This window comes from Leucopleurus acutus (assembly GCF_964270905.1).
Source record: "Leucopleurus acutus genome assembly, chromosome: 14".
Classification (NCBI taxonomy): Eukaryota; Metazoa; Chordata; class Mammalia; order Artiodactyla; family Delphinidae; genus Leucopleurus; species Leucopleurus acutus.
Window position 1 is genome coordinate 74,682,905 of NC_139156.1, and position 17,434 is coordinate 74,700,338.

Sequence of the window (17,434 nt, forward strand, 5' to 3'; positions counted from 1 at the left end):
CCCACCTGTATAGGTAACGAATCACACCCTGTATGGAGATGGCCGCCAGTGAGACCGGCCTGTAGGAGCCAACACCTGTCTCTGGCCCTCCCCATAGGACCTGCAGCTTTCTCAGTGATCGGAGGGAGAACCCTGGAGCCCCAGAGGCCTCTCTGCCACAGCAGCACTTATCTGGGCGTATACTTACACATTCAGGAGCAGTGGGTTGATTCATGCTGACGCCTCACTGAGGCTCACACCGAGTCCCCAGCCCGAGGGTACCACTGGAACCTGATGGGGCCTCAGGCCTGGCAGTGCCCGCCTCTTGCCTCAAGGACACCAAAGAGAAGGCCCATCCTGGCTCTCGAGTGAGCGTGGTAATAACAGGGAGCTTGAATTGGCGAGTCTGGCAGATACGGCCTGAATGCTTTTTGGAAAAAGCATCTCCCAAGGCAGTTTCATAATCTGCCTCGTAATGCAGATTTAGACAAGTTTTTACGAATGCACTTTTTAAAATAGGTCTTAATGGATCCTTTGCAGTAGTTACAGTCCATTGTGTAAATGCAAACAGAAGGCTTTTTGAAAACATGTATTATTGATCAGAAAGGCAGCAGCAATTAGAAGCCAGTGTGTCATATCATTCAATACACACTTCCTATACAGCCCTGCTTGTGCTCTCTCATAACTTTCTGACAAATTATCCTGTCCCTGGGAAGCCCTTTCTTTTCCCTTTTGCTTCCGGGAGCGAAGGAGGACCTCCCCATCAGTTACTAGCTAGAGGTGAATGAAAAATTAAGCTTCCCCTTTACCATCGCAGAAGCTATTTACGACTTCTCCGGTTTCAAGACTGAGATGACAAAACCTTCAGGTAAGACGGACGATGCTTCTCAATTTGGTCTATGGGCCACAGTGAAAAAAACCAAAACAAAACTGGTGACAGATAGCATGTTCTGTGGGAGGGCGGAATCACAAAGCTGGGGAGGTCTGAGCCAGGAGCCCTGCAGGGGAGCCTGCTTTGTGGGAGGGGTGTTCAACCAGGGTCCACAGGGAGGAGCTCTGGATGCCCCTCCCCAGTCATGGAACCTAAAATGATCCACTAGGATAAAGCTGAGACTTGTTTTTGCTTAAAAATCCATATTTGGGTCTGTATTTCACCCGATCTGCACATTTCCCATTTGCCCTTCTTCTTGAAAAGTTCATTTATTTAACAAACATTTGCTGGGCACTCACTGTATTCCAGGCACCCTTTCCAAAGTCCAGTGAACGAAACAATCTGGGTGCTTCTTAAGGACAATCATCAACACGTAAGGCACACATGCAGCACAGTCAGAAGTGACCCCAGATGGGGTGAGACACGGGGCGGGGTGTTTATCAGGGCTGGATGTCCTGGAGAGCTGACTTTGGGCAAAGACAGAGCTGTGGGGACAGCGCTGCCCGCAGGGAGCAGGGAGGTGACAGGACGTACCCTGGAGTTCCCTGCGTTGCCCCAGCAGGGACAGGGGGCCGTCCTTTGTCTCCCCACGATAGCATCTTCTCAGCAGCCTCAGCTCACCCCTCTGGAAGATGCAGCTCTGGTCTCTGAGAGGGTTACAGCCTGCAGGATCTGCAGAGTGAAGACTCTGACCTGGGCAGTCTTTTGGAGCCGAAAAAACGTGCTGTGCTCTTGGTGTGCTGACAAATAGGAAGTCCGTTGACTTAACACCCTACGATGTCTTCCAAAGCCTCCCTGCCCAGGATGGTGTGGGCTGCAGCTCCAGGCACAGTGTGCAACTTCCACATCCATCTCAGGCCTGCGGATGATGAGGCGGTGTGCTGTGAGCTGGAGGAGAGAGGGAGAGGGGGGCCAGCCACCTGCCCTTTTGGGGGGGGGTGGCCAGGGTGTGAGGGCACAGCCTGGGTGGCTCCCCTAGTCCCCTGTGCTTGCAGACAGGCCCAGGAGAAGCAGAGCACTTACTTGCCCCCTTCTCCCCACCCCCACCCCGGAAGTGCCCCGAAGACCTCGCTCAGCTATTGCAGCTGCCCCAGGTGGGAGGGGGCGCTGTTCTCAGGTAGATCTAGGGTGCCCTCCTTGCTTCCTCTCCAGCACCTCCCTAGGGTTGCTACCTGAGCTTAGGCGCACTGGGGGCTCCCAGTCCTGCTGAAGACCCCCCACCCAGCCCGGATGGGGCCCCTCCCTGCTTGCTGAGAAGCCGGCCAGCCAGGCCTTCATCCCCTAGCGCTGTGCAGTGGAACGTTCTGCAGTGGTGGTAACTTCCTGCCCTCTGCTCTCCAACGCGATGGCCACTGGCCAAGTGTGGCTGGTGTGACCGAGGAACTGAATTTATAATAACGTAAAATTAAATAGTCATATGTGGCTAGTGTACTTGCTGGGCGTTGATGCTCTAAGAAACACCTTCCCAGCCTCTCTTGGAGGCTTCTGGGGGCTGGGCAGGCTCCTAGCCCAAAGCTCCCCCACTGGAGGGCGAGCGGAGAAATCAGAGCCTGCCGATTCGCCAGCCCCAGTGGGCTCTCTGATCCAGCAGCTGCCGCTCTGTTTCCTGGTGGTTTGAAGATGCCGTAGTCACCCCCCCTGCCCAGAACGACAGTGGCATTGCTGGGGTTCACCCTGGGCATGCTCTCTCACTCGCCCTGGGGAATCTTCCGTTCCCCTCCAGGCTTGGCCCCCGAGCCTGACCATGCCTCCTGAAATCCCTGCTTCCTGTAGGCAGAGTGAGCCCTGCAGGGCCCTGCTCTCAGGGGCCTCTTTGGAAAGGGGCTGATGAGCTCGTGCATATTAAGATGCGGTGATGAAGGGCTGTCAGGGGACTCTGTGCAACAGCCTGAGACCCAAGGGCCTGCTCGCTAGTGCTGGGAGCTCAGCATCCGGCCCCTCTCCAGGGCCCTTGTCCCTCTGCTCCCAAGCACCCCTCCGTGGTCCCAGACTCCCCACGTGTTCTCTGGCCACTGACCTCCACCGGCTGTTCCTTCTGCCTGGGAAGCTCTTCATGCCTCCTCCTGGTCCCTTCTGTTGTTCAGCTCCTATTCAATGCTCAGAAGTCTCGGCTCCAAAGTACCCCTCTCCCCAGTCCGTGCTCAAATGCTCCATCTAGACAATCTGAAGGAGGCCCAGTGTGCATCCTGGTTTTTGTTTTTTTGGCTGCAAGGCATGCGGAATCTTAGTTCCGCAGCCAGGGATAGAACCCACGCCCCCTGCATTGGAAGCGCAGAGTCTTAACCACTGGACCTCCAGGGAAGTCCCGCTTCCTGGTTTAACTGTGCTGTATTTATCTCTAGCCCTCTGCGTGGGGACCTGCTGAGGACTCAGAGTGCTGGTCGGGTGACCTGCCATGAGAAATGACCCTCGTGGCCAAGAGGACAACCTGGGCAGAGGCACAAGGTATGCTCAGGAGGCAGGAGGGAAGGGCGTGCCGTCTGCGGTGACAGCATCAGTGCTTGCCACCCGTGTGCACACTCACACCCCTTTGCGCCCCTTCTTCCTCTGGGCTGCCCTCTCAGTGTGAATGGGGGCCCGTCTGGTCTATAAACATCAGCAGAAGGGGCGACAGGAGCAGGGGCTGGAGCCGGAAGATGACTCACAAGGAGGGAACAAGGCACCCCAAATAAATCATCTGGGGCCTGACATTTGGAGCGTTTGAGTTTGAGACCAAACACAGATGCCCTTTAGATAAATACATTTTTGAGACGTGTTCTGCAGGAGACGTTTATGACTTTAATAGGTTTTTAGTGTCAGACGAGCATCAGGAAGTGTTTTGTTGAGAGACTTTCTCTTAAAAGCTCAGAATCCTTCTTTTCCCTCCGGCCCTTTAAACATAAGGATACAGAGATCCTCAGCAAGGGAAGCTTCTCTTTCTCCCGGTTCCCTGGGGGTTGGCTCTGGGCTGGGATGGCTCAACTGAGGAATGTTCTGGGAGGTTCTGAAGACCTCAGTGCTCCAGGCCATGGGGGGCGGAGGATGGGGGGTCACGGGAAGCTGATTTAGAAGCTTAGAAGCACCCTCCTCCCTCAGAGCAACTCCTCTCCTCCCCAATCCCCCCACCTAGAGGAGGCTGATGGCTGGTCCTCAGGGATGAGAAGGGCTCTGTATGGAGGACGGGGGTCCCTGAGGCCTCCGGAGGTTGGCAATTTTCTGTGGATTGGAAACTTTACAAAGATCCCTCACGCTGAAGCCCAGGAGTACGAAGGATCTGAGCTCACCACAGGCCCTATGCCAGCAAGGAGACACAAGGAGAAGGTCAGATGCAATCATGTCTGGAAGCTTCTCCCTTCCGACTTAGAGACAGGCCCCCACCTGCCCATCCTGGGCTCTGTCCCAGGACCTCCAGGGAGCCCCGGGTCCTGCAGCCGCCCTCTGCCCAGCTCTTGCCTGAGCACAAGTGGCCACATGTGGGGCTGCTTCTAGTACCCCGTGCGTGCTGCTTAGCCCTCTCCCTGCCCCCCAAGACAGGGGCTGGATGCCAGCTCTCCCATCCTTGAATGAGGCCAGCATGCAAGAACTCACCCCAGGTCATCTGTGCTGTGGCTCTGGGCCATGTGGGGAGGACCCCTGGCCGAGGTGGACGGACCTTGGGCTTGTCCTCCCAGCACAGCGGGTGTGGGTGGGTCAGGGGCACACGGCACCAGGCGGGAAAAGGAGGGGCCCACTGAGATCCAGAACCTGGCTCGCAGAAAACACACAGATGGAACTGAGAGGAAGCCCAAGTGAACTTAGTGGTGGTGCGGGCTTCAAGGGCACGGGCAGGCCACTTCCTAGCACAGCTGTGAGATGAGCACTGGGGTAGTGGGGGATGGGAGGGAAGGGACAGTCGAGTCTGTGCTGTTGTCCAGACAGGACATCTCCCGGGGGCAGGAGAAATGTTCTCATCAACCAGTACACCGAGACTCCACATTGATTGCAAGGAGGTCCCCTCGTTGCCCTCAGGTGACACCTAAGGGAGACCTTCTGAGGACACCTGGAACCACATTTTCAACAGCTCCAGCTGCTGTAATTGAGAAACCTGACCTCAGTTTTTCCATTTCTGTGGATAATTCAGCCCTCCCACCCTTCTCCTCCATCTCCCGCCCCACTAGCCCTGGCCTGTCTCAGACCCTCTCCTCACCCCAGACCCCTCTCCTGGTCCTGGTCATTTTATCCCAGGCTGTGTCAGGAATGAATGCACAAGGAGATGGATGCAGAGAGGCTGGGATTGAGCAGGGACCTGGGTGCCGGCCCTCCCTATCCCCCGCCCAGCCCCCTACCCCAGGCCACTAAGTCACCCCCTCAGCCCCTGGGACTTGTCAAGACCCTCATCAGGAGTCCGCGTAAGGGATGGATGAGAAGAGTTTGAATGGAGCACCTATGATCTTCTAAAGCTTCGCTCCTGCCTCGTAATTATTTCCTTACAGGATCCAGACACTGGCCCATTTCTTAACCCCATTCACAACAACCTTTGTTTTTTTCACGGTTGTCTTGGAAGCAGCTGCCCACAAACTGAAAGCAGCCCATAAACTACATATCATTGTTGGGGTCTCTCATGACCTTGCCTGTGTGGGGGGCAGGAGGGAACGACCTCTGTTTTATTTCCCAGGTGGATACCCTGGCTGGGGCAGGGGGTGCGGAGGTTGATTGGTTACCCATTTGCATCTGTAATTTATCAGCATTCTCAAAATCCTAAAGGTTTGGGGCTTAATTATTCATGTCTGACCCCTAGAAGAAAGGCTGAGTGAGGTCACCCTGGATGGCAAAACTGTGGGGTCTGAATCATCTCTCCTAGAAAAGGAGAGAGGTCCTGGGTGGGCGCAAGTGAGAACAGCTAATGGCTATGGACAGCCCACCTGGGCGCAGCCCTGGGCTGGAGCTTCTAACTCATTCAGGGTCATAGCACCTGCCCGGGTGGTAGCAGCATCCCATTTGACAGGTGAGGTGCAAACCCAGGGGTTCTTTCTCTGGGCTTCTTTCCCTCACTCCACACTGCTTCCGGTTCTCAAATGCTAGGGCAGGGCTGGTCAAACACTATGTGAGCCCACCCTGCAGATTCTAAGGCTGCCCTCAGGACCAGTTCCCAGGGGTTCCTGATGCTGCTGGTCCTGGGTCCACACTGTGGGATCCACTGCCCCAGAGCATGATGGGATAGGAGAGATGCGGGTAAGGGTCTCAAGGTGGAAGGTACCCGCTTCACCCTCCCGCCAGCACACCCTGTCCCCAGTTAGCCTCTCCTCCTCTGTGTCTCCTCCCTTTTCCCAGCCTCCTTCCGGCCCTGGCTTACATCCGTGGTCCTGGCATTGCTGGGAGCCCACGCAGAACACTCCTTCTTCACTCCCCTGCAGGGACTCACCTCTGTTTGCATACAGCTGTCTCCTCCTAACACCCATTTCTTTAGCTGGGTCCCTCATGTGAGACTCAGGCCTGTTGGAGCCCACTGGGGGACCCAGCACCCTCACTGTGTAGGTAAAGGGGGGGTCATTTCTGTGACTGGGCTGGACCCTACTGTGACCTGTGACCCAACCCTTGCACGGTACTGAGCTTCAGGGAGGCTACAGCAAACGTATTTCCCCCATCTGCAGAGCAAGAGGGCTATCGCCATCGCCATCACCCAGAACACGCCTGCTCTGCTCCCCTGCAGGGGACCTATTTCTTCAACTGGGTCCGTCAGAGCAGTATGGCTGTTGCCATCTTCCTGATGACCATATGCACAGCTGTAGGGGACTTGGTCTCTGGCAAGGCATGGTCACTTGGTAGAGCCTGACTCAGGAGCTGTGTATGGCCAAGGGGGGGACTGGGGAAGCTGAAGGAAGAGGGGAGGCCAGGGGACCCTGCACCCTTAGTCAGGGTCTCATAGACCCCTCCAGACAGCACACATAGGTGGCGGTGGTGACGGTGGCAGTGACTCTGGCTGGCCTGTGCGTTGTTATTTCCAAAGGCTGAGTCTTTGGAGCAAAGGAATTTTCATTCCTTTTTCATTAATGAAAACCTTGCAGCCAGGGGAAGCACCCCACTAAATGACTGATACTCCACGAGATATGTACGCACTGCTCAGAAATGTCTCCTACTCAATGAAGAAGAGATAACAGTCAGTGGAATAAAAATTAATCTGGCCACTATAGGAATTAATATAAAAACATCAGATGCGGGACTTATAAGGGATGCCGCCTCCAACTAACCCTCCCTGGGTTAAATACCCCAGGGACGATGATTTACATTCTGTGCTACAGGCCTCTGCTGGCATAATCGATAGGAATGAGAAATGGGGCCACCCAGCTGTACCTACCCATGGGGCTGGGGAAGGGAGCCGGGGGGCCGGCGGCTAGGGCTGCCCTGGAGGCTGCTGGGAGCAGGGGCCCATCTGAGCCATCTGCTCTTCCTCCCCCTTCCTCTACCTCCCTGGTGAGCCCCAGGCCTGCAGCTGATGGGTTTCTGGAAGTCTGGGTCATGGCACCATCTCACGAGGCCTCACCCCAGCGCCCGACTCCTCTGGGGGTACAGGGGGTACGGCCGGGGGAGAAGAGGGCAGGGCAGACTGGGCCAGGTGCTGCCGGAGACCAGAGCAGTGGGACCCCCACTGGGAGCTGGGCTTAGCTGAACCTCCTGATGGTAATACTCACTCACCCATCTTTGCTCTGCAAGAATTACCGCTCCAAACTCTTGGTTTAGGGTGAAACTTGCCTAAGCGACTGTTTATTCTCACCATCGCAAACTTAGGATCTGCTGTTTCAGTCGAGGAGCTTTAAGTCGAAGCCCTTGCCGGTCAGTCCCCGGGGTGCTTCTCTGCAGGGAGCTTCGAGCTGGGGCTCATGCCCAGAAGCAGATGGGCTTCACCACAGCTGCAGGGCTGGCCTTCCTGCTGTGCCAGGTGAGCAGTGAGTTATCCTCGCTCCTCCATGGATTTGCACCACTATGCACCAGCCACACCCGGGTTGGGGGTGGGCAAGCCAGTGTCAGGGCCAGCCAGGCTGCCCCCAGCTGGCTCCCTGCTCTCCGTCCTCCTTGGACCTGCTCCTGGGGGGCGGGGCAGAGGAATACCCTGTCATGGCCCTCGATGTGGAGACCCCAGAGGAGGCTGATGCAAGGAGGACAAAGTGTTGATCCCACAGCCCCTCCCCGCCAAGCCCCGACTGTCCCTCAGCCACACTCTCTACTCTGGAGTTCCGGCAGCTGTCCGGGGCGGGCACCAGCTCCCCACTGTGCCAGCCTCTCATCACGTCCTGCCCTGCCTCTGCTCTTACGTTAAACCCTAGTCATTGCTCTTCAGACGTGTCGTCGTCTGCTGCTGGAGTCTGACCATACAGCCCCCAAGGAAAACTCCTGTAGAGCTAGTAGTGAGGAAACTTTGGGGGGAAGGGAAATTTTGGTCCCTTGTTCTTGACGACACAAGAGCCTGGCCCTTCCCAGGGAGGCCTACTGGTGTCTCCTTTGTGTGCCGCAGCCTGGCAGGGTGCCCTGGGTGATCCCCACACTTCTGCTCACCGTCACAGTGGGTGGCCCCGGGGCAGGCCTCCATGCCTTATGGCGTAAAGCCAGGGACTAGTGACCTTGAGCAACCTCGGGAATAGAGAGGCCCAAAGGGACCACTCAATCTAAGCCTCATCATATAGACGGAGAAACTGAGGCCCCAGACAGATGGGCCAAGGCCACAGAGTAAAGCAGGCCTCCTGGCCCCAGGGCAGTGCCCTCTGCCCACCGAATCGCCCATGTCGCTGGTCTGGGCTACCGTGCAGTCATCCTGAATCCTACTGAGACAAACATAAACCCTAATATTATTCTTTTCATTGTATTAGGAGTTGAATTGCATCCCCCCAAATCCATATGTTGGAGTCTTTAACTCCCTGTACCTCAGAATGTCACCTGATTTGGACATAGGGTCTTCACAGATATAATCAAGTTACAATGAGGTCACTGCAGTGGGCCTCAATCAAATATAACCGGTGTCCTTATAAACAAGGGAAATTTGGACAGAAACATGCACAGAGGGAAGTTGAGGTGAAGAGACATGAGCTGAGGAGAGAGGCCTCGGACAGATCCTTCTCTCATGGTCCTCAGAGGAACCAACCCTCATTTCAGACTTCTGGCCTCCAGAACTGTGAGACAATAAACTTCTATTGTTCAAGCCGCGCAGTCACGGGAAACTGATAGACCGTAAGGAAGGTTCTGGTAATGAACTTACAGCACTAGTAGTTTTATTTGTTTTTTAATTTTTTGGCGGGGGTGTGTGTTGGTATTTCAGATTTTTTGTGTGCTTTTAATTTTTTAGTTTGTTTTGTTTTTATGGATCCACAAATTGGAATGTATTTATTACCGACCAGAGGTTCAGGAGGAGATGCTGAAGGAAAAGGCTGCCTGGTGCATGCTAGGGGCCGAGGCCCTTTGGGGATGTTGGCTCTGATGTTGCTGGGGTAGAGGTCAGAGAATTGCTGGAGACGTGGGCTTTGGGAGGCCTGGAGTGGACAAGAGAGCCATAGCCCACATCTCCTGCTGTCTTGGTGGTTTTCTGTACCCACTGATGGCAGAGACCTTGGATCCAAAACCCCATGGTGACCCATCTAGGGCACCTCCATCCAGCCAAAGAGATGGAAGGAATGGGCTACTGAGTGATTGCTTGCCCTTTCACGTAGTAACAGGTCAGTGTTGTTCTAATGAAAAGGACTTCACGGGCATTACTGGTGTAGGCGTAATCACACAATATGTATTTTAAACAAAATCACAGACCCCCACTTGGTGAAACTTATTCCCGAGAATTTCAGCATGTTGTTTGATGCCCCGTTGGCCCACCCTGCTCAGTGTGCTTTTGCTCTCACAGCAGCCCTGCCACTGGTGGTTTTCAGTGGAGGCTTAAAAAAAAAGCAATTTCTCCTCAGGCCAGAGCTCAGCTTGCTGTAAGATCGCAGGAGGGATTCAGAGACCTCACAACCTTTGGGAAAATGGCCAAATATCTCATTCTGAAGGCTAATACTTAACATTTTGCTACCAGGAAAACATTTCCCATTGAATAGAAACCCCCAGGCAAAGCTTCCAGGCATGATTCACTTCCCCTCCAATGCGTGGCAGACCCCCTTGAGTGGCTCTCACAGACCCAAACCAATTAGAGCTTCCCAGGACGAGGAGCCCTGGGTCCACACACGTCCTCAGTAGGTCATCCACAGAGCGAGTGCTGCATCCCTGGGACAGAGAAATTCAGGGAAGGCGAGGGATCACCTAGGGCACTGTTCTCAGGTCTATAGCTCAGTCTATCGCTGAATAACAAACCATCCCCAAACTGTCTTAAAACAACCCCATTATTTCTTTTGCTTATGAGTCAGTCTGTAACATGGGTAGTGCTCAGCTGGGGTAGCTTGTCTCTGCTCCACTCCGCTTAGCTTAGGGTGGCTTGCAGGCAGGGCTGGAATCACCCAGGGTTCCCCCTCACGTGACCGTGGTGGGTGCTGGCTGCCAGCCCAGACCCTCTGCTTTCACTGGAACCGTCCACCAGGACACAGACATACAGCCCTGTAGGAGCTGGGCTTGCTTACAACATGGTGGTCAAAGTCATATCACCTTCTGCATCCTAGCCTCAGAAGCTACCCTACATCCCTCTGCCATGTTCTCTTCATCATGGCAGCCATGAAGGCCTGTGCAGTTTCAAGGAGAGGGGAAATAGAATCTGAATGGGGGCAGTGGGGTGGATGGCAAGATTCTGGAACAGCATGTAGGGCAGAAATATTGCTGTGGTCATTTGGGGAAAATGTAGGCTACCACATCATGGCCCAGAGGTCACACCAGAGAGTCTGGGTCAAGGGGGCAGGTGCCCGATACACCGTCAGGAGTTAGGGACACAGTGCAAAAAATGCCTCCCTACTGCCGCTGAAGTGAGTCTGAGTCCATACTCCACAGGCCACACCTGTGTTCCCCTTTGGCCCCGTGGGCCCATCAGCCCAAAGACCATTTGTAATCTTCTCTCAAGGCTCCTCAGCTTCGGCCATCTGTGATGCCAGGACTCTCCAATCTATGGAATGAGTCATCGGTGGAATCTCCTTCAGCAAATGACCAACTCAAAGGGAGGATGTGTCATGCCTGGGGCGTTTTATGAATCTTGTTGCTTCGTCCGGCAAGTTGTGATTCCATCAGTAACGACACAGCCAGCACGAGGAGATGCTGCCAGGGCGGACGCTCTGATCAAGGGCACACAGGAGGGACGTGTGACCCACGCCCGGGCTGCCTCTTCCCACCTGCCTCAGGGGGACCCTGGGTGGCCGGCTCCTCCCAGCCAGGGTATTTGGGTGGGGTAGGGCTGCAGCCTCACCAAGCCTGCACTCTATACCTGTGACACTTTTGTGAGTGACAGAACGCCCTGAGCCAGGCTCCCCTGGACCCCAACACGAGGGGGCCGCTGGCCGGGTGCAGGGACAGCTGTTTGCACACAAGGACCCAGACCCACTCCCTGCTCTTCCACTGCCTGGTGTGGGCCAGTGTTCACCGGCTCACCTGAGGCCTCCTTCCTCACCTGGCGCACAGGTGACACCCACCTCGCAGCAATATATGTCAAAGGGCTCAGCCGGAAGCACTGACTCCAGTCTTGTCTAAGCCTGAAGGCTGAAGGCCTCCACCCCACTGGCCTGCGGTGACCCTCCACTGTCCACATGCGCCCAGCGCCCGGCAGCCCTGGATGTGCCCATCTGCCTGCCGGCCGCCCCACACCCACCCCGGACCTCTCCTCGCTTGGCTTCCCGGACACAGCCCCTCCTCTTGCTCATCCGTGTGCCTTCCTCGGCTCCATTTCTAAACATGGATGTGTTTGCAAAGGATGCCCACCCTGGGCCATCAGCTTACCCCACACTCACTCCTGGATGAGCGACCTCACCAGCCCACCCCGCCCCCAACGCTCCCCTCCAACCCGCCTCTGCTCCCTCAGCCTCTCCTCCCCCTTGAAGTTCACTTACTGAGCTGCCTGCCCTCCATGGCCTCCAGTGGGCAACTCAGGTTTAATGCATCGAAAACAAACTTTTTTTTTTTTTTGGCCACACAGCGCAGCTGGCAGGATCTTAGTTCCCCGACCAGGGATTGAACCCGGGTCCTCGTCAGTGAAAACGCGGAGTCCTAACCACTGGACCGCCAGGGAACTCCCCAAAACAAACTCTTAATTTCTGCTTTTCCCACCGCCAAATCTTGCTTCTCTTTCAGTTTTTCCCATCTTAGTAAAACGTGCCATATTCACTCAGTTTCTCAGGACAGAGCCCAAAGAGCTCACGAGTGATTCCCTTCTGGCTTTTTTTTTTTTTTTCTTTGCGGTACGCGGGCCTCTCACCGTTGTGGCCCCTCCCGTTGCGGAGCACAGGCTCCGGACGCGCAGGCTCAGCAGCCATGGCTCACGGGCCCAGCCGCTCCGCGGCATGTGGGATCCTCCCGGACCGGGGCACGAACCCGTGTCCCCTGCATCGGCAGGTGGCCTCGCAACCACTGCGCCACCAGGGAAGCCCCCTTCTGGCTTTTATACCGTGAATCTGATCCAGTAGCATGTTCTGCTGGTTCTCCAGAGCACATTCAGAATCTCACCCACCTGTGTTGGTCATGGCCACCTTGGTCCAAGCTGCAGTCCTCCCCAGGCCGTTGCAGTGGCCTCCTGTGGGGCTCCCACCTTTGTCCTCAACCTCTTCTGTCCTCCTCACAGCCCCAGAGTGATGCTGGGAAAAAAACAAGGCCCATCACACGGAGGAGGCAGCTGAGGCCCCAACCCAGCTGGGGCGATATCCCAGCAGCTGCACCAGTTTGCCTGCCCCTGAGTCTGCAGCCTACAAGATGAGTGGTCCAGAGCCTGCGCAGATGGGTGGGTGCTTCCCCCCCTCAGCTCACCCCATCTCCCTGGCCTCAGTGTCCCCCGCCTCCCGCCCTCCCTCCTTCTCACTCCACCTGGCCTCCTCCAGCCTGCTGTGCTTGTCCTTAAATACAGCATGCCTGTTGGTACTCGGCCCTCTGCACTGGCTGTCTGCTCTATCTGGGAGGTGCTAGTGCCACATGCCCTTGACCTCTCCCTACTTTGCCCAGATGTCTGCTCAGATGTTCCTCAGTGGCTACGCGCTATGAAGCAGTACTCCCACGCTCTCCCCGCTCCACTTTGCTTTCCTTAGAACCCTGTTATATTTGCATTGTTGTATTTCTTTACATGCTCATTTGCACGTGTGTGTGTGTGTGTGTGTGTGTGTGTGTGGTTTTACACTATAACGTAAGCTTCCAAGAACAGGGAGTTTGCTCTTCTGTGTCCCTGGTGCCTAGAGCAATGCTTGGAACACAGTAGAGGCTAAAGAAATCGCTGTTGATTAAATAAATGAGATGATGATGCACCCACATCAGGACATGTGGCTTCCCTGGGTCTTCCCAGTAGCTGTGTGCTATTCCATTCTGTGGATGAGCCCAAGTTTAATTAACTGGCCCCCTACTTGAGGACATTGAGTGTTTTTATTCTTTTGCTATAATAAACAAAGTTGCATTGTACATCTTTGTATACCTATCTTTACATTCATGTGTGAATATAGTGAAAAATCCATAATTCCAGGCTCTGGACTTGCTGGGTCAAGGAGTATGTGCGTTTAAAGCTTTGAGAGATAGTGCTAAACTGTCCCCCAAGAGTATTTTTAACAAATTATGATTTTTTAAATATTTGAAAACACCTATTTAAAAGAATGAAATTAGCATCACTCCCTTATAAAGCCCCGGAGACTCTGAGATCAGGTTCAGGGACCGAGTGTCATTTCACAAGGGTGAGGCTGTCTCAGAGAGGGCGTGAGGTCTATGATTTCTTGACCGTGGGCATGGTAACCAGGATGGCTCCAGCACTGGGGTCTCACACCCCAGCCTCTTTCACTCTTACAGAAATCAACCTTCAGTGATTGTCACTGGATCACTTTGTAACACAGGAAAATAAAAGGACAGTCACTGAGGGTGGCTGTTTTCCTGCATCGTAAAGAACTTCTTGAAGTTTACCAGCACCAACCCAACAAGCATCTATTCAGTGCCGGCTATGTGCTGTGACGGTGTGGGTGGTGAGGATACAGCCTGCAACAACATAGAAAAGCCCTGCCCTCAAAGAGCTTGCATTTTCACTTGAGGAAACAGACAATGAACAGAATGGTAAGTCGGATGAGAAGAAATACTACGAGAAAACCAGCAGGAACAGTGTGGTCGCCAGTTTCAGAAGTGGCTTCAGGCGTTCACACCTCCAGGTGCTCACACTCTTGTGCAATCCCCTCCCTCTGAGTGTGGGCTGGACATGGACCTTGCTTTTCATGAATAGGAAAGGCAGAGTGATGGGCTGGCACTTCCAAGACTCGGTTACAGATGACCGTGAGTCTGTCTTATTGGCATCCCACCCCATTCCTCCTTGCTCACTTTGATGTTTCGAGCGGCACCAGGTGGGCCCATGTGCAAGGGACTGAGGGCAGCCCAAGAGGAGCTTATTTCTGCCCACAGCCTCATGAGACAGCCTGATGAAGATCCAGCCCTGAGAGGACCGCAGCCTAGCCAACACTTTGACTGAAGTTATGAGAGACCCAGAGGAACAGCTAAGCCACACCCAGATTCCTGACCCATAGAACCTGCGAGATAAATGTACAAATGTTGTCTTAAGCCTCTACATTTTGGGCTAATTTGTCACTCAGCAGTAGCTAACTCATACAAAGAGGAGTAGAGAGTGCCAGGGTAGGGGGTACAGTTTAAAATAGAGTGGGAGGGGAGGAGTTATTTGAGAAGACTTGAAGAAGGGAGAGACTGAGCCCCAGGATCCCACGGGCAGAGTTAGATTCAGAACAGGAATTGATGGGAGCTCAGGAGACAAAGGTGGCTGGAACAGAGCGAGAGGGGCGAGAGGCAGGGGCAGGGCAGGGAGGGTGGAGGGATGTCACACTAGCATTTGACCTTCAACTCTGAACTTGGGGAAAGGGAGCCTTTAAGACTTTGAGCAGATGCACATTTTAACAGGGTCCAGGCAGGTGATAAGTGTTAGGGAAGGTGGGGGGCAGCAGCAGGGAGATGGCCAGAGGTGTCAGATCCTGGGTTTACTTGAAAGGTGACCACAGGATTAGACGTGGGGTGTGAGGGAGGCGTTCCTGCATCTAAAGGCAGGTGGTGGTGGGCAGGTTTGGGGAGACCTGGAGGTCGGGGTTCACAGGCCCCAGATGCTCGTCCGACCTTGAGGCGGAGGGTTGAGGAGGCGGTTAGGCCAGGCAGTGTGTAGAGTGTTTGTAGCCACAGGACAGGCATGAGTGTGGGGAGAGGTGAGGAGAGGACCGAGGGGTGGGGAGGCCAGGGCAGGGAGCCTGCAACGCAGCCGAGGACAGGGTGGGGCAGCGGGACCGGAGCACTGAGTGACCACAAGGTGAGGCTGAGTGCTGACTTAGCAACCTGACGGTCTGGGTCCAACAGAGGGATGTCTGAAAGATGGGCAAATAACAGTACATTCGGACCTGATGGGAATGATCGAGCTGGAGAGGGAAACACCCAGGACACAGCAGGGAGGGAGGCGGCTGGAACCAGGCCTGAGAGAGGGAGAGAGAAACATTCCTGGGAGCCAGTCGGGAAATCAGAGCGTCTGGTCCTCAGGAAGTTCCGGAGGACACAGGTGCCCCTGCAGCACACGCCCGGCCCCTGACTTCCCGCGGCGGACAAGTGACCCTGGGGGTGACGGAGTGAGCTGGAGCCGAGCTGGGCGACTGCCCTCGGAATTTCCTGACCTGGATGAGGTTCAGCCTTTAATCTCATATTGCATCTACAGCCTTGTCTCCTGTGGCGTGTGAGAAACTGGGGGGAAAAAAAGGGCTCCTAAGCTTTGCAGCCAACCCAAGACACATTTGACTGAGCTCTAAGGTGCTGGGGACAGGACAGACACTCTGGGGGCCTGAGCTGAGGGTGCAGTCAGGGGTCCGAGCGTGCTGGGCTGCAAGACCAGGCCCAGGTCCAGGTGCCCGCTGTGGGGCTGGCCTTCTTAAGCCTCGGTTTCTTCATCTGGCAAACGGAGTGACTGAGAACACCACCTCGCAGGCTGTGTCAGCAGGAGCCCTTGGGGGGCAGTGACTCTGTGTAGTTCTGGGAGAGTGACCAAGGTGGCACTGGCAGGTGGGGAGAGTGCCCTGGAGAGTCAAAGTATTGCTCTGCCTGGGGGCCAAAATCACTCTGAAAGTATAAACTTGCCACTGAATTGAGGAAAAACCCCTTGTTTGATACAGCATCTGTTTCCCTTCCTCTTCATCTGGGCCTAGGAGGATTTGGTGCCTCTCCATGGCCAAGAAAGCAGGTAGTAAGATCAGGACCCGAGGGCTGGATGTCTTGACAAATGGAATTTTCCTTCTTTTCTGGCCTCTTGGGAGAGATATTATTTCCTCCATTGATGCAAATGTGTTCAAAGTGCACTTCCCACAAACTCAGAAATATCGAACTGCCTTTCTGCTGAGGCCTGGGACTGTGGCCATGGCCCTCCTGCTGAAGGTGGCCCGTGCCTGGCCACAGAGCCAGCACCTGGCACTGGGGCAGAGCCCAGGTGCCATGATGTGTGAGCCAGGGGAACCTGCAGAAGGTGTGCAGAGGAGAGCAACCCCAGGAAGCATCTGATGCACCCCCTTTGCTTTGCAGAACTGGGGCCCAGAGAAGGCACTGAGTTGCCCGGGGCACGCAGGGAGTCCTGGGCGCCCAGCCTGCTTCTCCTCCCCCGGCCATCTCGGACCAGGCTTTTTCTGGGAAGCAGCAAGGAGGCCTCAGCCAGGAGTTGGTCTTCAGCCAGGAGTTTGGGTTTCAGCCAAGAGTTGATATTTGTTAAAAGAGATGGAAAAGGTGAAGCTGTTATCAAGAAACAGTATCTGGGGTCTGAGTTCACTGCAGGGTCTCAGGAACTAGATACCATCAGCCTGGCCTGCCCAGCGGACATGAAGGGAAGCTGTGGCGGTCACACATGGGAGCCGCCTCCTCCCTGGCTGGCCTGCCCAGTGCTCCCAATAGCCCAGAAGATGGAAAGCAGGTTAACAGTCCAGGAGGAAAGGAGTAGAGGTGCCCTTGCTGCCAAGGGCTGGGTCTAGAAAGACTGCTTCTGGCTCCCTCACTGTCCTGGAGCTGGCAGCAATGGCCATTTCTGGCAGAGAGGTGCCTGGCTTTGGAAGTTGGAACTGGGGGCTTTGGAAGCCCTGGCTCCTGCTCTGCAAGGCTCTCAGCCCCCAAGAAAATTCTAAGTCCCCAAGAAAATGTGAGCTCTCAGCTGGTCCCCATAGCTGGACGTTTGCCTCTTGTTTCACAGTGGGTGGGCCTCTATTTAGGTGGACCCCAAGAGCAGGAGAAAATGTTTGGTGAACCTCACCACCCACTTCCAATTCACTAAACATGGTCACACAGATTTTTCTTTCATGGGATAAAGAAAATAATGGCAGGCTCTGCAAGGTCATTCCCAGCCTCCTCTCCCTTGTGATCTGCACTGTTGAGACTGAAAAGCTAACTATATTCCCAGCCTGTCTTGAACTAAGTGTGGTCACATAT